Raw genomic sequence first — 25,689 nt, forward strand, 5'->3', positions numbered from 1 at the left:
GGAGCATCCTCTTTGTATCAGGGGAGGAAGAGGTAGAAGGGGATGAGGAACTGTGGGAGGGGACATGCACAATGGGAGGAATGTAAATAAATAAAATAATTTATAAGTAGTTTCTGTCTTAAATTCAAATGCTAGTTACTTTTTAACATCTTCATTGCAATTCAATCATGAAGTTTAGCGTTTTTGCTTACTGAACTGTGTAAGCATTAATCCTTAATATACTCTTTATGCTATTTGCGATTTTCTCCATTCTTACTACTTTGCATCAATTGTGTTTACATATGTAGAATGCTTAGTAGTCATAATATGTGCAGAAAATGCATCCATGAATCTTTTTTATTTTAATGATCTGTTATGTGTGAATGTCTATGTATAGATTTGTGCACATGAACACAGGTACTTGGGGAGACCAGGAGATGTCAGATCCTCTGGAGTTGCTGTTACAGCTCGTTGCAAGTGGCTTCATGGATGTTGGAAACTGAGCGTGTTTGCTCTTAAGAGCACTAAGTTCTCTTAACCACTATGCTAATACTACAATACTTATTCCATAATAAAATCAACCTATTTATCATTTTCTCATGTATTTCATGGTATCTTTGAACTTGAGACATCTTGCCACATTTTAGGTGCTATGACTACATTCAGGCATTATTTTTCCAGCCTTTTTTTCTTTATCATCATAAGATGTGTTGGATTAAATATGTTAATATTATGCAGTATATCCTCCAAATGTTCACTTATAGAACCTTGGGTTAGTGTCTGTTTCTTTCTCTGAATGACTATATTAATTTTACAATTTGCAGTTCTCTCTTTCTTTACACAATCCATCTGATGTGTTTTTGCTTTCATATAGGATGAAGTAAAAGCCTTTTATTTTTTCTTTGAATAGTTAATGTACTAAGAAAATGTGTTGAATTTCCTATTTTAAGGCCAATGCATTATTTCTTTAAAATGTTCGTAGAGTTTTGTTTTTTCTTTTTCTTATTATTATTGTTTTCATTAGTCTCATTATTAATATTCTGTGTAAACTTTTATATGTTCTGGTCATGCAGTGAATATAGAAGTCTTCCAAACATATATATGTAGGTATCAAATTTAGGTTCTTGTTTTTTCATGGCATAAAATATGATCTGCTCAATCACCTCACTGGAACACACTGTAACACTTTAAGGTGTCATATAGCTCCAGGCAGCTTTTATATGTACAATGTTTCATTATTTGGCTTTTAATAAATAACTCATGATTATTCTAATATATTTTATTTCCATGTAGACTTGTTAACTCTAGTATGCTTATTTTAATATTTATTTAATAATTTAATCATAATTAGTATGCATTTGATACCTAGCTATTATGAAATTATCTAAGATACAATTGAATACATGCAATTAGTTACCTATAGCATGAAGCTTGGTATATAATTTTGTTCATTATTACTATGCACTTGCATAAAACAGAATATTTCATTGTCACAATCCTGATGCCATTTTTACACAATATGACATCTACCAACTATCTATGAATTTTAATCACAAAAAAGGTGTTAGGATTATATTGTTAAATGATGTTTCCCCAATACAAACAATATAGATTTTATTTTGCTTCAATTAATTAAACATGGTGTAGCAGGAAAAAGTTTAATATCCTTTATTTTTAGTTAAAACTAAATTTAACTTTTACATCCTTCTGCCTAACAGAAAGTCAATATTCTTATACAGGAAAATGTGCCAGGCACAGGTCAAAATTCTAGTATAACATGTAATTACAATCATCAGTCTTGTCAGTTTCAAGTGGTTGTTCACATCACGCCTGTAAAACACGATGATCAAATGGCAGGATAACCATAAGGGCAGTGCAGTGGCATAAATAGCTTGGTGATAGCCAACAACTCTCTAATTTTGCTTAAGTCCTGTTCAATGAAAGTGGATGGTACTGGTAATTTAGTCATGTTTATAAGACTACTGAAGCTGTGGCTATGGGGGAGAATGTACAGCCCCTTACTTACTTTAACCAGTATCATACCTAACAACAATCAAAGCCATGTGTCCTTATATAGAGAATTTATAGGAGTCTCTGCAACAAAGATTTGATAACCTTCAGCTGAGAATCTTTTGTAACTCACTGTACCCCATTTTTAATAGTTTATTTTTGCTTTCTAGAGTCTAACTTCTTAAGTTCTTTGTATATTTTGGATTTTACCCATTATCAGATATAGGATTGGTTAAAATCTTTTCCCAATCTGTTGGTTACATTTTTGTCCAAATGATGGTGTCTTTTGCCATACAGAAGCTTTGCTGTTTTATGAGGACTATTTGTCAATTCTTGATCTTAAAGCAATAGTCATGGGTGTTTTGTTCAGGAAATGTTCTCCAGTCCCCATGTGTTCAAGACTCTTCCCCACCTTTTCTTCTATTCGTTTGAGTGTATCTGGTTTGATGGGTAGGTCCTTGATTCACTTGGACTTTAGCTTAGTAAATGGTCATAAAAATGGGACAATTTCCATTCTTCTACATGCTGACTTCCAGTTGAACCAGCACTATTTTTGGAAAATGCTATGTTTCTTCCTTTGGATGGTTTTATCTCTATTGCCAAATATCAAATGATAATTGTGTGGGTTCATTTCTGGGCCTTAAATTCTATTCCACTGGTCTATCCATCTGTCTCTGTACCAATACCATGAAGTGTTTATCACTATTGCTCTGTAATACTGCTTGAGTTCAGGGGTGATGATTCCCCCAGAAGTTCTTTTATTGTTGAGGATAGTTTTTGATATCCTGGCTTTTTCTTATTCCAAATGAATTTGTAAATTGCTCTTTCTATGTCAATTAAAGAAGTGAGTAGGAATTTTGATGGAGATTGCATTGAATGTGTACATCGCTTTTTGCAAAATGGTCAACTTTACTATATTAATCCTGTCAATCCATGAGCATGGAAGCTCTTTCTATCTCCTGAGACCTCCCTCAATTTCTTTCTTCAGATTCTTGAACATCTTGTCATACAGATCATTCACTTGCTTGGTGAAACTTACACCAAGATATTTTATATTGTTTGGGACCATTATGAAGTGTGTGATTTCATTATTTTCTTTCTCAGCCTGTTTATCCATTGAGGAGAGGAAGGCTACTGTTATGTTTGAGTTAATTTTTACCCTGTCACTTTGCTGAGGTTATTTATCAGGTTAAGAAGTTCTCTGGTGGAACTTTTGGATCACTTAAGTGTACTATCGTATCATGTGCACATAGTGATATTTTGATTTCTTCCCTTCCAATTTGTATTCCTTTGTCTTCCATTTGCCGTCTGATTGCTCTGGCTATGACATGGAGAACTGTACTGAATAGGAAGGGAGAGAGTGGGCAGCCTTGTCTAGTCCATGATTTTAGTGAGCTTCCTTCAAGATTCTCTCCATTTAGTTTAATCTTAGCTAGAGGTTTGCTGTATATTTCTTTCACTATGTTGAGATATGGGCCTTCAATTCCTGATCTTTCCACGACTTTCATCCTGAATTGTTGTTGAATTTTGTCAAATGCTTTCTCCGCATCTAATGAAAAGATCATGTGTCCTTATCTTTGAGTTTGTTTACATGTTGGATCACATTAATGTTTTTCTGTATGTTAAAACATCCCTCCATCACTGATCATGACAGATGAATGTTTTGAAGTTTTTTAGATTTGGTTCGCAAGAATATTATTGAGTATTTTTGCATCAACATTCATAAGGGAAATTGGTCTGAAGTTCTCTTTCTTTGTTTGGTCTTTGTGTGCTTTAGGTATAAAAGTAATTGTGGCTTCATAGAAGCAATTAGATAGTGCTCTGTTTCAATTTTGTGGACTAGTTTGGACAGTATTTTTATGAGGTCTTCTATTAAGGTTTAATAAAATGCTGCACTGAACCCATCTGGAACTGAGATCTTTTGGGTTGGGAAACCTTTAATAACTGCTTTTATTTCTTTAGGATTTATGGGGTTGTTTAGATGGTTTATTTGTTCCTGATTTAACGTTGGTACCTGCTATCTGTCTAGCAAATTGTCCATTGCCTCCATATTTTCCAATTTTCTTGAATATAGGCTTTAATAGTGGAATATTTTGAATTTTGCAATATATTCAAATTCTGTTGTTATGTCTCCCTTTTCATTTCTGATTTTTTTTTATTTGTATACTGTCTCTGTGAGCTCTGGTTGGTCTGGTTAAGGGCTTATATATGTTGTTGTTTTTCTCAAAGAAACAGCTTCTGGTGTTGGTGATTCTTTGTAAGTCCATTTTGTTTCTACTAGGTTGATTTCAGCCCTGAGTTTGATTATTTCCTGCCTTCAACCCCTCTTGGGATTACTTATTTCATTTTGTTCTAGAGCTTTAAGGTGTGCTGTCAAGCTGCTAATATATGCTCTCTTCTGTTTCTTCTCCCAAAAACTCAGAGATATAAGTTTTCCTCTTTGCACTGCTTTCATTGTATCACATATATTTGGGAATGTCGTATCTTCATTTTCATTAAGTTCTCTTTAATTTCTTTATTTCTTCCTTGACCAAGTTGTCATAGAGTAGAGTATTATTCATCTTCATGTATACGTGAGCTTTCTGTCATTATTGTTATTATTGAAGACCAGTCTTAGTGGTCTTCTTACTTAGCTTCTTATATTATTATATTATTTATATCTTCCTGTACATATTGAGGCCTTTTTAGTGACCTATTATATGGTTAATTTTGGAGAAGGTTCCATGAGGTTCTGAGAAGAATGGATATCCTTTATTTGTAGCATGGAATGTTCTATAAATATCGGTGAAATCCATTTGGTTCATAACTTCTGTTAGTTTCTCTAAATCTGTGTTGAATTTGTTTTTCCATGATCTCTCCAGTGATGAGAGTGAGGTATTGAAATCTCCTACTAGTATCATCTGAGGTGCAATGCATGCTTTGAGCTTTAGTAAGGTTTCTTTTATGAATGCAGGTGCCCTTTCATTTGGAGCATAGATACATATGATTGAGAGTTCATCTTGGTGGGTTTTTGCTTTGATGAATGGAAGTCATCATCCTTTTTATACGCCTTATAAAGCCATGTCCTTCCTTATCTTTTTAAAAGACTTTTGGTTGATAGTCAATTTTATTTGACATTAGAATCCAAAACTCATGGGGAATACATTTCTTTTCTTAGCCGTGTTTATAAGTGACCAAATGGTAAAGCAGGATGTAAACAAATACTGTTATCCTTCATTGTTGCTTATACTAACATTTTAATTAATGTACAATCTCCATGTGCTCTTTCTCTATTGTGTTTCTCTGTGTCTGTGTTTCTGCATGAATACACACACACACACACACACACACACACACACATATATATATATATATGTATGTATTATATATGGCATACATGTGAGCATGTGTGCGTGTGTGTGTGTGTGTGTGTGTGTGTGTGTGTGTGTGTGTGTGTGTCTTTTATGGTATTTTTAAAAATAGGTAACATGTTTGTTTATAATTTCGAAATACTGAAACTCACATTTGATTTGTGGATAATTCATGTGATGATCTACTCACATACCTCTGACATTTCATTATATCAAGTGAATAGAGAGAGAGCCTAACAGGCTGATGATATCTCCTATTCTACCCTTTTCAGGAAAAAGTGGTATATTTTTGGCAAACTTCAGCAAAGGCATATACACCCAACAAAACAAGAAAGGTCATCTCATTTGAAGGGAAAGGTTATCAGACTGGGAGAAAAATAAGTTTGTAACCTTCCAATATTTGAGGGACATGAGACTGAACTTTAGAAGTTATACTGGGAAGGGACAGGCAGCATCACCAAGGACCCAAGTAAGCTAAACACTGGAGCTTCTCATTACACAAGAGCTCATGGATTGGTAAGGATGGTAAACATAATGATAAGAACTTTGCAGTCCATACTCAGTCTCCATAAGAGGCTACAATGTGAACAAGATGAAAAGGAGTCAGCACCACAGTGCTAACAGCTATTTTAGCAGTTACATTGTGCAAAACAGAGTGTAACTATACACAGAAGAGAAGGATGATATTTGAAAACAGACAAGGCTGTGCTGGAACTGTACAGTTTTCCATGTAAGTAACCAAGCAAGCACACAGCAGGTGCCATATGCAAAAGTGAGCAAAGAGGGATGAGCTGCATAAATATTATGTGTACAGAAATACAGGTAGTTTGTTGGTATCCTAAGATGTTGAGATGAAAGAATAGAATGGAATTTCTATAAAGCCAGGCACCATGTCTTGCTTTTAGAATACTCACATTCAAGAGTCTAGGGAGAGAAATTAGGAATTTCAGGTTAGCTTGGACTACATTTCAAGACAATACATCCTTTCTTCTTTTTTCTTTATTTAAATCAATAGTCTGATTGATAGCCTATCATGAACAATATTAAGAAAACAGAACTTTAATGCCTACGCAGTGATACTCTGCTAAGAAAACATGTTTTATAATGAGTCCGGAACTATTAGATTACAAATACCAGCTGTCATATTGGAGGTTGTGGCATGAAGGGGTATGGTGTTGTTTGGTTGATCCTTCTTCACTTACATGTCTCACTTTACACATCTTAAAAAGCTTCTTTAATGACCCCGTTGCTGTGAAGACATCGAGATGTGCCTTGCCTTTAATTCTATGTATTAAAAACAGTAATCATTTATTTATCAAATGATTACTTGATTTTACTTTATCTTCAAAAATAATGAGTTTTGAGGAAATGATAACTTTATTGTGTGGGTTTGAATATTCATAAAAGCGATCAGAGAATAATCTGGGCCCAACACACACACAGGGTGGTTGGAGAGACTATACCTGTGGCAACATGAAAGCATAGAAGTGATTGGGTTGATCTGTTTTTCTGCTTAACATTGATTACTAGCTAATGATAAGCATTGGTAAAAAATTGAGATACAGTCAAGGTTTTCTTTTCCTTAATTTGAATGAGTGCTTATACAGCATGTGAAACTGAACTGTGGCCCATGGTAAACCTTCTGTCTGAGTTCATTAGTGCCAGGAATACAAGTCTTCACCATCTTTGTAAATATTTACACTTGGCTCAATGGTTAGCACACTTTTGAAAATTCCATGGTGTTAAGAGAGAAGGCATTAGATATGAAAATATGTGAGAATAAAACACTTTTAAGCTTTGATTTTTGTGACAGCAGAGGAAGACTTTGACTCCGATGTGAGGGTCTAAAAGTATTAAAAATTAATATCTCTTGTCTGCAGGAATCCTTCTAATGGCTTACTGCTCTGTCTTCCAGGAGATAAGTGTCAATTGTGTCAATTGCTCTTTGTGGCAGAAAAAATGGCTTGTCTGTCACATGCTTTGCAATTACCAAGAACTTTGAGGTTCCTGGAGAATGCTTCCTCCTATTCATCCTCATTCTACTTTCATAGCCTTTGCTATCTACACTAGTCCATCTCTACACAACCCCATGTACTTCTTTGTGGCAAACTCATGTATCCTGGAAATTGGTTACACTGGCTCTGTCATACCTAAGATATGGAGAGCATTGTTAGTGAGATCTGAGGATTCTCTCAGGAGGGATGTGCCACACAGATGTTTTTCTTCACACTTTTTGTTATAACTGAGTGCTGCCTATTGGCAGCCATGGCCTTTGGCCATGCTTCACTTTGCAACCCAAATGTGTTGTGAGGTATGTGCCCATTTGGCAATTGTCTCATGGGGAATAGGTTGACTTTTAGGGTTGGGACAGAACTACTTGAGACCCACATCTAACCACCCTCAAGGAGTTGATAATTTCTTGGTCATCTTCCATTCCATAGTGACATCCATGCTGAACCCCATCATCTATAACTTAAGGAACCACGAAGTCAAGGCAGCACTGAGAAGAACTCTGGGTTTTCAGAAAGTCTTGATAATAAATAGGTAATTAAGGATCCCAAAGTGCTCTTTCAAAAAGATGCAAAGTCTGTGAAAGAAAGAAAACAAAACCATTGTGATCTTTCTTGCTGTCTTGAAACAAACTTTAAGAAACAAAACTTGGTTTTAGAGTGTTCTCTTTATTCACCACCATGCTTAATTGCAAACAATTGTAAAGTATGCTTGCTACTAAATTATTTTAGTAGATTAGTCCAGTACTTAAACGTTTTCATCTTGGCAGAGTTTAAAACACATGCTAATGTCTCAGGGGCTTGAAAATTCTCTGTATCCATTGTTAGCTATTTGGAAATCTTCCTGAAATTGTTTGAAAATGATCTCAGCTCGTTACGCTACAATTCCATATTCCTCAGTACATGAAAATTCATTGCATTGGACTGGAATTGCTAAGTAGTTCTCAGGAGAGTGAATTTTTAGCCTCTGTTTTCTGTATCATTTGGTCAGTCCATCTTGATTCTTATCCTAAACTGACCATAAAGAGGACTCACGCAGAGTGTCACTCTATAATTGTACTCTTATCTCTCTTAATCTAAGAAGTGTATAAAAAGACTTATGGAGCTTCCCACCAACCATTTGGGAGGGAGAACAAAGAGGACAAAGAGATCAGAGTTGGGGAGAAAGAACCTGGCCTTCTGTCTTGGTATTAAAAAAGGAAGAAATATGTGGTCCATAGGAAAGCTCAGTGAGTCCTGTACAGGGGTTGAGTGAAATTGCTGAAGAGATAGCCTAGACCTGAGCCTTCCACATATGGGAATAAGGAGATTGGAGCCTTTCAGATGCATCTGGATGTTCCTGCCTCTTATGGTTCCTAGAAATCAGAGAGCTTATATCATTACTTTCTTTATTCCAAAAGAGAGGTTTTCATCTTGGCACATTTGTTTTCCTGACAGCTCATGTCTTTTCCTCTTTTAGTCCAGAAGAAAAACCTCCTATGGAAGAATATACAGACAAGTGTTATGGCCTCAGCTCAGAGTGAACTCCTCCATGCTTTGGATCCGTATAGTGCAGTTTGTGTCTGACACTGATATCTGGGAGAAAGAAGTGCTTCTAGTTGTGACCTCATCATCTCAATCTTTCGACTTGTATTACTCTGAGTACCATTCCCTGACAGTGATTCTTTAGATTTCTTAGTCCATAGATGTGATTAGCTGGAAGTTCTGCTTTCTTTTATTTCATTCATTTTTTTTATTTTTAACAAAATTTATTGCTTTTTTAATTGGATATTTCTATATTTATATTTCAAATGTTATTTCCTTTCCCACTTTTCTGTCCATAAAATCCCTAACTGGTCCCCCTCCCCTTCTTCTCTCATCCCCCTTACTGTTCCTTGACATTCCCTCAAATATCAGTCAATCTTAGGCAGGACCAGGGCTTCTCCTTCCATTGGTGCCCGACAAGGCCATCCTCTGCTACATATGCATTGGGAGCCATAGGTCTCTCCACGAACAGTCTTTGATTATTGTTTTATTACCAGAAAGGCTCTGGTTCATTGGCAGTGTTGTTCTTATGGGATAGAACACACCATCAGCTCTTGTAATCCTTTCTCAATATCTACCAACAAAAGGTCCATTTTCAGTTCACTAGTTTGCCACTAGCATTCACTTCTCTATTTGACATACTCTAGCTGTGTCTGCAGGAAAAATCTATATCTGGTTCCTGGCAGCATGCACTACTTCTTAGCTTCTTCATTCTTATCTTGTTTTGTGGTGCATATATATTCTCTTGTACCACTCTGACTATCATTCACTGACAGTGACCATTTAGATTTCTGAGTCAATAGATATGATTAGGAGACAGTTTCCTATTCAGGTATATTATCATAGGCTAGCTATGGAAGAGGCTTTTATGAGGGACAAGCTCACCTACACATCTCCTCCCAGCCCAGGTAAGGATATTTTTGTCCTTCAGTAAAATGAGGCCAACATTTTTTTCTGCCTACTGTCCTGATGCCTTTGCTGAAAAATCAAGAAAGTGTAAACCCTGTGTGCTAACCTGGACAGTCAATGACGGGTAAGGGAGTGATATATTTACGAATAAAGGGCCAAAGACCTGGGGCAGGGCGGTGCCATTAATTGCTGTCTTTTCCATGACAGACACTGACTAAAAGATTCTCTTGGCCATGTGACAAATATCACTCCAACCTAAGACAGACAAAGTTCTCGAGGGATTCATTCCAGTACAAGCACGGGCATTTGACACCTATTCATTTGACTGTAAGTAAGGGGGAGATGTCGGGAGTGATGCCATTGAAGCCCTATGTTGTTGATGTTATTATTAGGGTTAAAATTCAGTATGACTGGGTTGATGGAAAATCCCCAGCCAGGAGCAGGATCCTGGAAAGGGCAACTTGGCTTGTTTATTTGGATAAGATCTAGTTAATGGGTAGTTATGTGCTGTTAAAGGGGACTCTCTTCAGGTTACTCTAATGTATGCTGCAATTTGCATGTTATTCTCTGTGATATCACTAGTGTTATAGAACCAGAAACGGCCATTGTGGCATTTAGTTAGTACTTATTAGTTTACCCACACAAATGTTTTTCAGGATGATCAAGCTATTTATAGAGAAAACTGAGAGCATGGAGAAACAAAAGAGAGAGGGAGAAAAAATTAAGATACTTTTTTTGTTATAGAAGTGAAAACATAAATTATCTGGTGGAAAAGGGTGAGTGAGAGCAGTGGGCTGGTTCTGAGGAGCTTCCTAAAGGAGGTGGTCTTGGCTCAGGCCTTCTAGGAGTAGGACTTATGACCTGAAGGCTCTGGATTCCTGAAGAAGAGACCCTTTTTCAGGAATGTCTGATGAAATTTTGGCAGAGAGCCAGGAATTGTCAAACATGCAGCTGGTTTTTTTGAGTTCCTTAATTTCACTCTAAATGAGGAGGAATCCCAATAAGATCCGCAGGGATAAAAGCTTTGACTCTCATGGTAGCATATTGAATTTTATCTTCAGGGGATTCCTGGACATGCCATTGGAATTTTAAGACAAGTGCTACTCCCCTGGACATGCATCAAGATCTCTGACTCTTTGTCTTGAACATACATGATTAAGTCTTGGTGGTCCTAAACACTATGGACTCTAGGACTTACCTGCATCGCATCAGACACGAAATGAAAATGTCCTACATTTCTTCACATCTTGGCCAGATTTTGTTGTTAAAGTTCAGGGGGACTGCAGAAGGGAGTGAGGCATATGTCTAGGAATCATGGTTGGGAGAAAGAAAATAGCTAATACGTCTAGCTTGAAGAGAGGTTTCCTCCTATTTCAGTGCTTCCAAGTGTCTGTACACTTCCCCGTTCTTCATGCTTCATTGGGGGACTCAGCATTTTGTCTCCTGTGTCTTGGCCATTACTATGCATGTTCCCTTGTGTTTCTCTTCAGGGTCTGCTGGGAAGGCATCATCCCAACCTTCCACCATTAGTGCGCAAGTATAACCAGTTAGAGAAATTGACTAATTAGCTCCAGAAGATGAGCTGTGAGTTGGGTAAACTCACAGGAATGCTGACCCATTGCACCAACAGCATTTGGACAAAAGATAGCCATTATGCCCACTTCTTTGTTGACTGTCCTGACCCCTCTGTGTTAACCTCAGTTTTCTCACAACACAGGAAAATGCAACTGTAATGTCCTCATGTACAAACTAATTTTCTTATGTGCCTCTCCGAGGCAGGACATGAAGAAAGGATAGGAGTGTGATAAGAAACTATCTAATTTCTCAAAAAACAAGCTGTGTTTTGAATAACAGTCTTGGGATACGGCAAGTAATGTGTGAGCGATCATCATGGATTTTAATAGACAGAGGATGCATTTTCTGTCCTCAGAGAAATACAAAAAGCTGGTCAGCTACAAAAGCACAATAACTTAAACTTTGATAAACTTTTATTTATTTATTTTAAAGATTTAATTTATTTGATTTGTATGAGTATTCAGTAACTGTCAAACACAACCGAAATGGGCATCAGATGCAATTATACCGGTTGTATGCCACGATGTTTTTGCTGGGAATTAAACTCATGACCTATGGAAAAGCAGATAGTGCTCTTAAATGCTGAATCATCATAGCAGCCTAAATTACATTTGATGGTGATGGTGACTGTATTGATGATGATGATGATGATGAATAGGATGATTAGGATGATGATGATTACTATTATCATTATTATTATTGTTGTTATTATTATACTGCAACTCTAAACGGATCAAAACTTACTCTCTTCCAATGCTCTTCCCCCTCTCTTTTCTCAAGAACTTACAATAAGGAAGACATCATCAGAGCTGCCCATCCTCCCCAGCACTAAAGAAAGAAAAGATTTATTTTGACTTGGTTATGGAGATTTCCTTGTTGACTGGGCTCATAGCTTCAGACCTGAAGCTAGGTAGACTATGGAAATGGGAGCTCCTTTTGGATGAATCTGCTTATATTGGAATAACTGGGAAATAGTGAGCAAATGTAAAATGTTCATCCACCACATTATCCCTTGCTGAGAAAAAAGTCTCCTGGGAACTGCGTAAGCAGCGTAAGCAGCCATGGTTAACAAGTCAATCCAGGTGGGTAAACATTTGTCCATTAGGTATAGAGGGGGAACATTTCATTGACTAAGCTGAATGTATCTCTGGTCGACTATATCCTAATCCCATGCAAGGAAAGTTTTTTTTTTTTTTTATTTTGTCTATCCTGTGGCCCAGCAAGTGTTTTTCACATTCTGTGTGTAGTTTCTTCACAGATATGAATCTTGTGAGAATGGAGGGATTCAAGGAAAGACAAATACCACAACATTCTACATTCTAGAATATCAAGGCCTTCTCATACTTTCTTGTAGCTGTGAATTCAGCACGGAGGAAAATTACAACAAACCTCTGATCATTCAGCATAAAAATTAGCATGAGATACAAAAAGGACTTAAAAATGAGTCAGATCTCTGATACATAGCAAGAAGTGGTCCCGGGCAGGGTCACAAATAAGGTGAAGGTTATTTTGTTGAGCAAATGTTACTCTCCTGGAGTCCTCAGATATTCATATGTGCTTGAAAATCTGTCACGGAAGACTGTATTGATATCATACTCTAATCCAGAGAGACCATACATAAAAGTATATTATTCCTTCTGCAGTACTGGGTTAATATTAATTAACTTCACACATTTGTATGTGAGGCAGAAATTAATGTTCTACATATATAAAAGCATTATCTCAAACTTGTTTTAGTAATTTTTTTTTTGAAATTTGGAAGATGGCTGACTATTCTTCAGTTCCACAACTGAACTGTTCTGACTGTTCCTTAGACCGTATACATAGAGGACATCTGAGTAGTAGCTGACATTTTAAGTCAGGGCATCTCCCCATGGATCTGTTTGTACCTGTATAAGCATGCATAGACTTATTTCAATTAAGGGAATCATACAGTACCCAAAATATTACAGGATCCATCTGCTGTAAATATTTTCTTTTACACAGGTGAAGGAAGGTGTATCAAAGGTTGTGTATCAAGGGTTGTAGATATGACACTATTAATAGGAGACAATATATCAAGAAGAATTCTGTAGGGCTACACATATTGATCTAAGCATCCCCACACAATTCTAAGCCAGGACAGACAAGAAAACACTTCACATAGGAACTTAAAATAATCTGATTCTATGGTATGTGGACTGTTAATAGATAAAGAAAAATTAAAATAATATCCAGAGGAATGTAAACTTCTACAGCAGCTTTAGAAATCTGTATGATATTTCTTCATGAATGCAGAAATGGATACACATAAAGATATAACTTGGGGACATATATCCAAATGTTGATTTATTCTAGTATTGAGAAACTTGATAATTTTGAAATATTAAAGTTGTTCTTTAACAAATGAATACATAAGGAAAATATGGTGCATTGACACACTAGAAAAAGTAAAGCATGTAATTTTCAGGACAGTGACTGGATCTTGTGAAATCATCATAGATGTCTTAACCCAGATAAAAAAGGGAAAATGGGATACTTATTTACTTTAATCTGAATGTTAATTGAGCAAACTGTGTATCTGTATGATCAGTTTAGTGTCCGATGTCCTCATTCTGGGAAGTACAAGTGTACTTATGAATTGCTGAGGGATACAGTCAGAAACAGGAACGTCAAATGTGAAGAGACAGTGAAGAGGGGGACAATGGAGGGAATATAGTCATGTAAAGCTAAAATTGAGTGAAATTTCAGTCATAGAATGGAAACCTAATGCAGTAGAAACACTTTTTTTAAAAATTTTGTCAATGTTAATAAAGGTTCATTACAGGTACAGGGACAGCAGATAAAATACTGATTGGGTTTATTTATGTAAATTTTCAATCATAAGTACATCTCAAGAACTATGGATTTCCACTTTCAGTAAACCTGTAGTACAGATGATGACTGTATAGTCCTTAAGGTGTGAGATGCGAATGTCTCTGTTGGTAACATCAATGTATATATTATAAACACTATATGTGTACAATATTCTATTCATTTGTTTACATTTCAAATGTCATTTCCCAAATTTGTCTTTCTTTCTTGAATCACCTGGACCACACCTGTGTGTTGGTAAATTTACTTATGCCTTTTGTTTACTCAGCCTTTATCCTTGAGATTTAGGCTGGTCTTCTTGGATTTCTCCCTAATTATTCAGATCTTGTAGTCAGTCTTTTGTTATCTAGTCTCCAACCAGGTAGTCTGGAGCCAGGGCTTCACACTATGCTTCCCAGATATTTTCTACCTGGAGACTTGGGTATATAAGTGGTGAATAAAGCGACAAGAGTCTCTTCTTCCTTCCTCTCTCTCTCTCACTCTCTCTTCCATTCTTCTGCTCTTCCGCTCTTCTGCTCTTCCTCTGTTCTGCTCTCTCTCTCTCTCTCTCTCTCTCTCTCTCTCTCTCTCTCTCTCTCACAAAACAGGTCTCAACAGATCCAAGAAGACTGAAATAAGTCCATGCATCCTATCATACCATGACGGACTAAGACTTGTCTTCAATATGCACAAGAACATCAATGAGCCCACACATACCTGGAAGTTGAACAGTGCTCTACTAAAAGATAACTTGTCAACAAGAAATAAAGAAAGATAAAAGACTTTTTAGAATTTAATAAAAGTGTCAGCACAACATACATATGCTGTGCTCAACAATAAAAGAAATTCTGGGGGAATCACCATTCCTTACCTCAAGCAGTATTACAGGGCACTGGCCATTAAAAAAACAAAACAAAACAAAACAAAACAAAAGCCATAGTATTGGTACAGAGCCAGGAATGTTGATAAGTGGAATAGAATTGAAGACCCCAAAACTAACACACACATCAATGGTCACTTGATATTTGACTAAGAAGCTAAAACCATCCAATGAAAAAAAGATAGGATTTTCAAGAACTGGAGGGCAGCATGTAGAAGTATGCAAATCAAATCATTTTTATTGCCCTTTACAAAGCTTAAGTCCAAGTGGATCAAATTCCTCTACATCAAACCCGATAAACTGAAACTAATAGAAGAAAAATAGAGAAGAGTCTTGAACACATGGGCACTGGGAAAAATTTCCTGAACCAAACACCAGTGGCTTATACTGTAAGATGAAGAATCAGAAACGGACTTGATAAAACTGCAAAGCTTCTGTAAATAAAAGATACTCTTATTAGGACAAAATGGCAACCAATTGATTGGGAAAAGATCTTTATTAATCCTTCACCTGATACAGAGCTAATATCCAAAATATACAAAGAAATCAAGAAGTTAGACAACAAAGAGCCAAATAATCCTATGAAAATGGGGTACAGAGCTAAACAGAGAATTCTCAAATAAGGTATATCAAATAGCTGAGAAGTGTGTCAAGAAATGCTCAACATCCTTAGTCATCAAGGAAATAAAAATAAAAACAGACCTGAGGTTCCATCTCACACCAATCAGAATGTCTAAGATCAAAAACTCAAGTGACAACAGATGGTGGTGAGGTTATGGAGAAAGAGGAACACTCCTCCATTGTTGGAAGGACTGCAAACATATATGATCACCCTGGAAACATTGATCTGACAATGGAACACCTGTTGGAGAAATTACAGAAACGATTGAAATACCTGAAGGGGCTGGCAACCGCATAGGTTCAACAATGCTCAACAACGAGAGGTCCCAGGGACTAAAGCATCACCCAAAGTACATACATGGATTGACTCATGGCTGTAGAAGCATATGTAGGAGAGGATGGCCTTTCTGAGCACCAATGGAAGGAAAACCACTTAGTCCTGCCAAATGTGGACTCCCAGTGTAAGGAAGGCCAGAAAGACTAGACGGGTGGATGATGTGAATGGGAACACCATTATCGAAGAAGGGGAGGAAGAGCAATGAAGGGTCTAATGAATAGGAAACCAGGAAAGGGAATATTTGAAATTTAAATTAAAAAATCCAATAGATGAAAAGAGGATACTCAAATTAATTTGAATAGGTGGAGGTATATCTTTTTTTTTAACTTGGGAAGTTTTATTTAATTTTCAATTTTTTTTATTAACTTGAGTATTTCTTATTTACATTTCGAGTGTTATTCCCTTTCCCGTTTTCTGGGCAAACATCCGCGCAATCCCTTCCCCTCCCCTCCGTTATGGGTGTTCCCCACCCCATCCTCCTCCCATTGCCACCCTCCCCCCAATAATCTAGTTCACTGGGGGTTCAGTCAACCAGGACCCAGGGCTTCCCCTTCCACTGGTGCTCTTACTACGATATTCATTGCTACCTATTAGGTCAGAGTCCAGGGTCAGTCCATGTATAATCTTTAGGTAGTGCCTTAGTCCCTGGAAGCTCTGGTTGCTTGGCATTGTTGTACATATGTGGTCTCGAGCCCCTTCAAGCTCTTCCAGTTCTTTCTCTGATCCCTTTCACGGGAGTCCTATTCTCAGTTCAGTGGTTAGCTGCTAGCATTCGCCTCTGTATTTGCTATATTCTGGCTGTGTCTCTCAGGAGCGATTTACATCCGGCTCCTGTCAGCCTGCACTTCTTTGCTTCATCCATATTGTCTAATTGGGTGGCTGTATATCTATGGGCCTGATATGGGGCAGGCTCTGAATGGGTGTTCCTTCTGTCTCTGTTTTAATCTTAGCCTCTCTATTCCCTGCCATGGGTATTCTTGTTCCCCTTTTAAAGAAGGAGTGAAGCATTCACATTTTTGTCATCCTTCTTGAGTTTCATGTGTTCGGTGCAACTAGGGTAATTCAAGCATTTGGGCTAATAGCCACTTATCAATGAGTGCATACCATGTGTGGTTTTTTTTTTTGTGATTGGGTTACCTCACTCAGGATGATATTTTGTAATTCCATCAATTGTTGTATGAATTTCATAAAGGCATTGTTTTTGATAGCTGAGTAATATTCCATTCTGTAGATGTACCACGTTTCTGTATCCATTCCTCTTTTGAAGGGCATCTGGGTTCTTTCCAGATTCTGGCTATTATACATAAGGCTGCTATGAACATAGTGGACCATGTGTCTTTTTCATATGTTGGGGCATCTTTTGGGTCTATGCCCAAGAGAGTATAGTTGGGTCCTCAGGTATTTCAATGTCCAGTTATCTGAGGAAACTCCAGACTGATTTCCAGAATGTTTGTACCAGTCTGCAATCCCACCAACAATGGAGGAGTGTTCCTCTTTCTCCACATCCTTGCCAGCATCTGCTGTCACCTGAGTTTTTGATCTTAGCCATTCTCATTGGTGTGAGGTGAAATCTGAGGGTTGTTTTGATTTGCATTTCCTTAATGACTAAAGATGTTCAACATTTCTTTAGGTGTTTCTCAAGCAACTGGCATTCCTCAGCTGTAGATTCTTTGTTTGACTCTGAACCTGATATTTTAATAGGGCTATTTGTCTCCTTGTGGTCTAACTTCTTGAGTTCTTTGTATATTTTGGGTATAAGCCCTCTATCTTTTGTAGGATTGGTAAAGATCTGTTGATTGCTGTTTTGTCCTAACCACAGTGTCCTTAGACTTGCAGAAGCTTTGCATTTTTATGAGATCCCATTTGTTGATTCTTGATCTTAGAGCATAGGCCACTGGTGTTTCAGAAAATTTTCTCTAGTGCCCATGTGTTCCAGAGAGCATGCAATTCTTAGCATCATCAATCTTATCTAGATTTGGTGGTGTCTGATATATATATATATATATACATATATATATATATATATATATATATATATATATATATATATATATATATATAATGTATTAATGTATTCACACACACACACACACTCACACTTGTGGTGGCTCCTACAGCTATTATGTTAGGTGGAATTTTAACATGGTTCCTGGGAAACTAGGTCAAGAATGTAGAATCCACAAATGACAATGCCAAATAGTCTCTCCTGTTCTTATGAAACTATTGAAGTTGAGGTTGAAGTTGAGTTGATTTCCAGAGTGGTTTTACCAGTTTGTAATCCCACCAAAAAAGAAGGAGTGTTCCTCTTTCTCCACATTCTTATCAGCATTTGCTGTCTTCTCAGTTTTCTATTTCAGCCATTCTGACTTGTATGAGGTGGAATCTCAGGGTTGTTTTCATTTACCTTTTCTTGATGACTAAAGTATATTGAACATTTCCTTAGGTGCTTCTTAGATACTTGATTTTCCTGAGTTGAGAAATCTTTGCTTAGTTCTGGACCACTATTTTAATGGGGGTATTTGTGTCTCTGAAGACTAACTTCTTGAGTTCTTTGTATATATTGGATTATACCACTCTATCAGGAATACGATTGGTATAGACATTTTCCCAATCTGTTGGTTGCTGTTTTATCCCAATGACAGGGTTGTTTGGCAGGCAGTTTTCTATTACAGTGAAGAATTCTCAGTTAGTGAACTAGAATGGGGACTGGCTCTCCCTGACTTCCCTACTCGTCCTGAATAATAATTGGGGAAACTAAACAAACATGTTCTACTCCTATAAGTCATGTCTACCTACAGTCATGGATCTAGAGAGATCTATCATTGATTCTGGGCATCGGCCCAGTAAATTTATGCTGATGGAGTTCGAAATTTTCATCCTTGCTTCTGTAACTACAGGCTGTGTTGTTCTGAAGCCAAGATGCACCATGTGCAGCTGTGAATATGCCTGAGAAGGCTGACTCCTTGGATTTCTGAAGCATTGCTAAGGGATCCAGAGAAAATCAGCACCCCTTGCTCAACAGAGCTCTGGAAATGCTGACACTCTTGCTTCATATCTATATGAAGCTAGGTCAAAAGATCACCTGTCAGGTATGTTCTTGAATATCCTTCAGTGTGCTAGCATTGGATTGCAATGAAATACTATGCAGGAGAGGTGTGGGATACACCTGAACTCCTCCATTAGTGATCAGAGAGATGAGCTGTATTCACATTCAATTGACTGTGAATGTTCCTGGTCTTTGTCATTGATCATGCAGATCTATTGTGTCATACTTCATTGTTCATGTGGCCAAGTTGTGGGGGAAGCACGACTCACAGTTCTTTCCCATCTTCCTTCATAGGGTGATAGATTTTAGTGCAACACCTTTTTCTAGATTACCTGACCTAACTTTTCTTCAATAAAGACATCTCTCTTCTACCAAACTCTGTGTGTGTGTTTGTGTGTGTGTGTGTGTGTGTGTGTGTGTGTGTGTGTGTGTGTGTGTTTCTGTTTGTGTGCTTAAAGGGTTAGTTTGCATGCAAGTTTACATAAACCTTGTCACGGAAAAGAATCTTTGTAAGAAATCTGCAAACTCTGTATGGGGCAGAATCCAAAGGTGCTACCACAACGTGGCCTTCTAGGAAGAGTAGCATAATCTGCTATAAGAGAATACACTTTACAGTAAAACTTGTTGGAAATGTCGAGGCATGTCTACATTATCACTGTGAACTGTAACATTGTTCTCTTGGCTTCCTTGGCCAGAAATTAGGGCTCTGAAGCCAAGTTGCATCCTGTGGTGCTGTGTATATAGGCTTGAGAAGGATGTCAATTCAGTCACATGACACATGTGAAAGGAATGAGAAGGCAGTATATGGACATTATGACACTGCCCTCCCAATGGAAATATGGAAGTGTTGACAATCACAGAGTGGGAGTCTCATTCTGAACATTGACACACAGCTAAGCAAAGTCTAACCTGTTTGTTCACTTTCTGAGTACCATCCACAAGAAAGGGTAGGCTCAGATGAAGGTCTTTTGAAGATAGGGGCTGTCCCTTGTGTGCTGGTGGACCTTGTGTCCAGAATATGTGGAAGACAATTCAGCCTCTTGAGACATGGGAGATCAGAGTAATGAGAGGCAGAGGGGACAATTCTGTATCTGATTTACTAGGCCACCATAACTACATTTCCCATGTAAGGATTTGCTCATAGAAATCTAATGTCTCACACAAATAAAGACCAAGCTGTATGAGGCCTCAACAACACAACTGGCTCCAGGCTTCTTTCTTAGTTACTAGTATTTGCAGGCAGACCTTCATACCATGCTCCTAGATTCAAAAATTATTTTTTAGCTTCATATACACAAGGCATATTCTTTCATGCTCTCTCTGGGTATGTGTCTTTCTCTACCTATAAGAGCCACAGGGAAAAAACTTTGACTCTCAGGGTAGAGTATTGAATTTTATCCTCAGAGGATTCCTGCACATGCCATTGGAATTTTATGACAAGGCTACTCCTCTGGACATGCATCAAGGTCTCTGACTCTTTGTCTTGAACATACATGATTAAGGCTTGGTGGTCCTAAACACTATGTCCTCCAGGACCTAGCTGCATCCCATCAGATACGAACTGAAAATGTCCTCCGTTTCTTCATGTATTGGCCAGATCTTGTTGTTAAGTCCAGGGGGACTGCAGAAGGGAGTGAGGCAAATGTCTAGCAATTGTGGTTGGGAGAAAGAAAATAGCTAATAGGTCCAGCTTGAAGAGAGCTTTCCTCCTCTTTCAGTGCTTCCAAGTTTCTGTAGATTTCCCCTTTTGTCATGCTTCATTGGGGGACTAGCATTTTCTCTCCTGTTTCTGGGCCATTACTATGCATGTTACCTTGTGTTTATCTACAGGGTCTGCTGGGAAGGCATCACCCCAACCTTCCACAATCAGTAAGCTAGTACAGCCAATGTAGAAGTTGTAGAAAATGACTAATGAGCTCAAGAATATGACCTGTAAGTTGTGTAAACTCTCAGGAATACTGACCCCTTGTACCAACAGGATTTAAACAAAAGATAGACATTATGCCCAGTTATTTGTTGACTGTCTTGACCCCTAGTTTTCTCACATCACAAGAAACAGCATCTCCAATCTCCCCATGCTTAATTGAATTTTATCATGTGCCTCTCAGTGGTAGAACATGACGACAGGATAGGAGTGTGATGGGAAGCTATTTCATTTCTCAGAATAGCAGAAGCTGTGGCTTGAATAGCAGTCTTGAGATATGGCAGGTAGTTTGTGAGCTCTCGCCATGGACTTAAATAGATATAGAATGCATTACCTGTCTTACGAGGAACAAAGTAAGCTGGTCAGCAACAGTAGCACAGTAACTTATCCTTAGATAGGTAAAGTTTTATTTATTATTTATTTATTTATTTATTTATTTATTTTAAAGATTTATTTTGTTTGCTTAATATAAAATATTGCAGTTGTCAAACACACCAGAAGTGGACATTAGATGCCATTATAGACGTTTTATATGCCACACTTGTGTTTACTGAGTATTGCACTCAGGACCTCTGGAAAACAGTCAGTGCTCTTAAATACTGAATCACCTTATCAGCCTAAAGTATTTTTGATTATAATAAAAATAATAATGATAATGAAAATGATAATGATAATAATTGTTATTATTATTATTATTATTATTATTATTATTATTATACTGCAACCCTACATAGATCAAGACTTATCTTCCTCCAATGCTCTTCCACTCCCCTTTCTCAAGGAGTACTTACCATAAAGAATACACCATCACAGCTGCCCTTCCCTCAGCACTAAAAGAGAGAAAAGTTTTACTTTGTCTTGGTTATGGAGATATTTCTTGTTGACTGGGCTCATAGCGTCAGACCTGAAGCCATGACTATGGAAATGGGAACTCCTTTTGGAGGAATCTGCATACCTTGGAGGAACTGGGAAACAGTGAGCCAGGGCAAGATGGTGGTCCACCACTTTATACCTTGTTGAGATTAAAGTCTCCACTTCACAGCCTGGGAACCAGGTAAGCAGGATAAGCAGGCATTTATAACAAGTCAATCCACGTGGGTAAACATCTGTCCATTACGTATACGGGGGGAGCATTTCACTGACTAAGCTGAAAGTATATCCTGTGCACTATGTTCTAAACCCATGCAAGGAAAGTTTTGTGGATTTTGTCTATACTGTGGCCCAACAAGTGTGTTTCACATTCTTTGTGTAGTTTCTTCAATGCTATGAAACTTGAGAGAATGGAGGGGGCCAAGGAATGCCACAGACAACATCCTTCTACATTCTAGAAGATCAAGGCATTCTCATTAAAAAAAAATCCTCATAACTGTGAATTCAGCAGTGAGGTAAATTGAAACCAACCTCTGATCATGCAGCAGATATCTTGTAAACAGGCCTGTTGACTAACTATTCCATTGGGGAAAGAAAGCATCATAAATTAGCATAATGAGTCAGACCTCTTTCACCTAGCAGTAAGTGGTCTAGGTGAGGGTGACAAATAACATGAAGGGTATTTTGTTGAGCAAGAGTTACTCTGCTGGAGTACTCAGATGTTGATATGTGCTTGACAATCTGTCTTGTGAGAATGTATTGATATCATACTCTAGTCCAGAAAGACAATACCCAAAAGTGTATTATTCCTCCTGCACTACAGAGTTGAAACTACTTCACATCACACATTTTCATGTGAGGCTGAAATTAATGTTCTACATAGATGAAAGCATTGCCTCAATTCTTGTCTTAATATTTTTTTTTCGAAAATGGTTGTGTATTCTTCAGTTCCACACCTGAACTGAAGTGACTGCTCCTCAGAATCTATATATAGAGGACATCTGAGTAGTAGTTGACATTTTTAGACATGGTGGTCTCCCCATGGATCTGTTTGGGACTGAATAATCATGCATAGACATATTTTAGCTAAGCGAATCAGGTAGTAGCCAAAACATTACAGAATCAATCTGCTGTAAATATTTTTCTTTTACACAGTTCAAGGGCTGTGTATCAAAGTCTGTGTATTATAGGTTGTAGATATTACACCACCCATATATGTTAATATATAAAGAAGATTCCCTTAGGATTACACAGATTGATCAAGGAACTCCTACACAATTCTAAGCCAGGAGAGACAAGGAATCACTTTGCTTGGAAACTTACAATAATATGATGCTGTGGAGCTATGTGGAGTTTTAATAGATAATGGGAAACCACCTAAAAAGCACATTCATTTATACAAGATGCTATTTAAAAATTATCCAGTGGCAGTTTGGCAACCTACATTAAGCACAAAGAGATTGATTCCCCGCTTCACAGATTCCGATCAGAACCATTGAGTATTATGAAAACTAACTGAGAACTCACTTGTGTATCACATGACTATATAACTAGGGAGTCACAGCTTACATGACCTTCAGGAAGCATAGCCTCAACGTGTCAACAGTGGAGGGAGTGCATATAGTGGATGAGGTTTAGGTATGAAATTCAAAATTCCAAAATGTCAGTTAGATTGGAGTTCAGAGGACAATAAATACTTAATGAGTTTTTGGGTAAAAATATGAACCTAAAGACACCAAAAATTATGTATCATTCAGCTCTAAATACCTATGGAGAAATTAATGGTTCATATTATGAGTTTATTCTGTGACAGAGAGGTATAAGTAAATGGTGCAATTTGAAGAGATTCGATATGTTAAAGAGGCATGCAAAACAAAGGAGGCCATGGTATCTTTGAACAAGTGTGCTTCTCCAACATGTAGCATGAGTTACTGGGGAATGACCTAGAAACACACACACAGACACACACACACACACACACACACAAACACACACACACACACACACATATCCTACAAATAATTGACTTGCTCTGTGCTGTGTGTGGCATTCTAGATTTATCCAATATATGAAGTGTATACTCCACAAGTATGTTAAACCAAATGTCAATGAAAGAATTCAGAATTCCTATTCTTTCTTGAGAAAGCATTCTGTTCGTGAGTAATGCTTACATTTTAAATTTAAGAGGGATGACTTGAAAACTGTAACAACTGAATCCCACTTTTAAAACAGCATTTGAAAGATGACTAGTGACTCAATTTTGATTTTATGGACATGTATTTGCTCACTTCTCATGATTGTAGGATTGAACCAGGTCATTAGTAGACATAACTGTGTAGGGACAGTAAGAACTTTCAATTTTCAATTTTTCCAGTTGAAAAACCTAAGAACCGTACTGGCAACAGCTTAATGCAAAATGGAGAAACGTGTGCTTGTGTAAAGTCCAGTACCTAAGACTGAGCAGCTGGTTCAAAGCCAAGGAAAACATTGCATGTAAACAAGCACTACTGGGTGCAGAACATGTTACTAAGATGAAGAAAGCTAAGGACTTCAGGAAATATGCATGAGGAAGATTTTGAATGGTCAATATAATATGCTATAAATTTAGTGGTTCACATGAGTGGATGAGTTTTCAAAATGATTATCTCCTTAGGCATGTGAATACTCGTGCTGAGTAAATGCTGGAGCCCAGGCAGAAAAGTGAAGTGAGTTTCCATTCAGACATTGGAATTCCCTTCATGCTGAGCATGAACATGGGAGGGATTCAAAGAAGTGTTGAAAGGCACCAAGAGCTGCTGTCTATCCAGGAGGAGTCTGAGAGGATTAATTCGTTCTTGTTATGAGGGATTTCCAAGTTTTTATTGGAAATAACTCAAGAGAAATTTGAAGCCTTGAAACCAAATTCTGTACATGTCTCATCTTAGCTTTGATAGACCTTGACCTGTAAATGCCCCAAAGAGGCGTAGCTTGATTCATTTTTAAATGTGTATTACACTTGGTGAGTGACTGCCTTCCCACTATGTTGGCAAGGCCAGTCACAGGATAAGACTGTGGTGCTAAACTTTCAGCAAGAGAATGCTGAGTAGCTTATTTACTGTGTTCTGTTTCTGGTTTGAGTTTTTTTTTTTTTTCTTCAGGCCTTAGCTTTGTTCGTTTTGGTTGCAACTTTTCTTATTCATTCTTTATTAATTTTTGTTCTTGTGGTGGATTTTCAGTATGGTAAAGGCAATGCACTTTGTATTATGATTGTATCATTTAAGCACTTTTTCAAACAAGTTAATAAATAAGTTTAAGAATAAATTGTGTTTTTCACCTCTTAAGAAACTTTTTTTTTAATGTGTGCTGTAGCCATCCTGTCATCCAAGAAACCATATGCAGAGATAGATCACAGAAACTTGCAGGGGCCTTGGGATTGACAATTTGTTCACAGCAAGCCAGAGGTAAACATGTGGATTGGACTTTCAATGTGCCTAATGTGGCCAAATGTGGATACCAAGTTCATGATTGGAAAGGTATTCATGATGCATCCATGTGGTCATATATTTAGGTTCTCCTAAAATGTAGTACTCTAGGGATGATCATATAGAACAAACTAGTGAGAAACTCAATAGTTTTGCTCTAATGATTCTCAGAAAATGAAAACCTTCACCAATGGAGGAAACATGAAAATCAGGAAAATCAGACCTAATCTGTCTCTGGCTTGAAATGTAGTCTCAGTGGGAACCACATAGAAGAGATAATGTATTCCATGTTTTTAAAAACCTTTTTTTATACTCAGTTTTTATGTTTTTGGCCTTGAATATGTGTTTTTTGCCTATTTTGG

The sequence above is a fragment of the Rattus norvegicus genome, chromosome Y (genome assembly GCF_036323735.1).
Source record: "Rattus norvegicus strain BN/NHsdMcwi chromosome Y, GRCr8, whole genome shotgun sequence".
Lineage (NCBI taxonomy): Eukaryota > Metazoa > Chordata > Mammalia > Rodentia > Muridae > Rattus > Rattus norvegicus.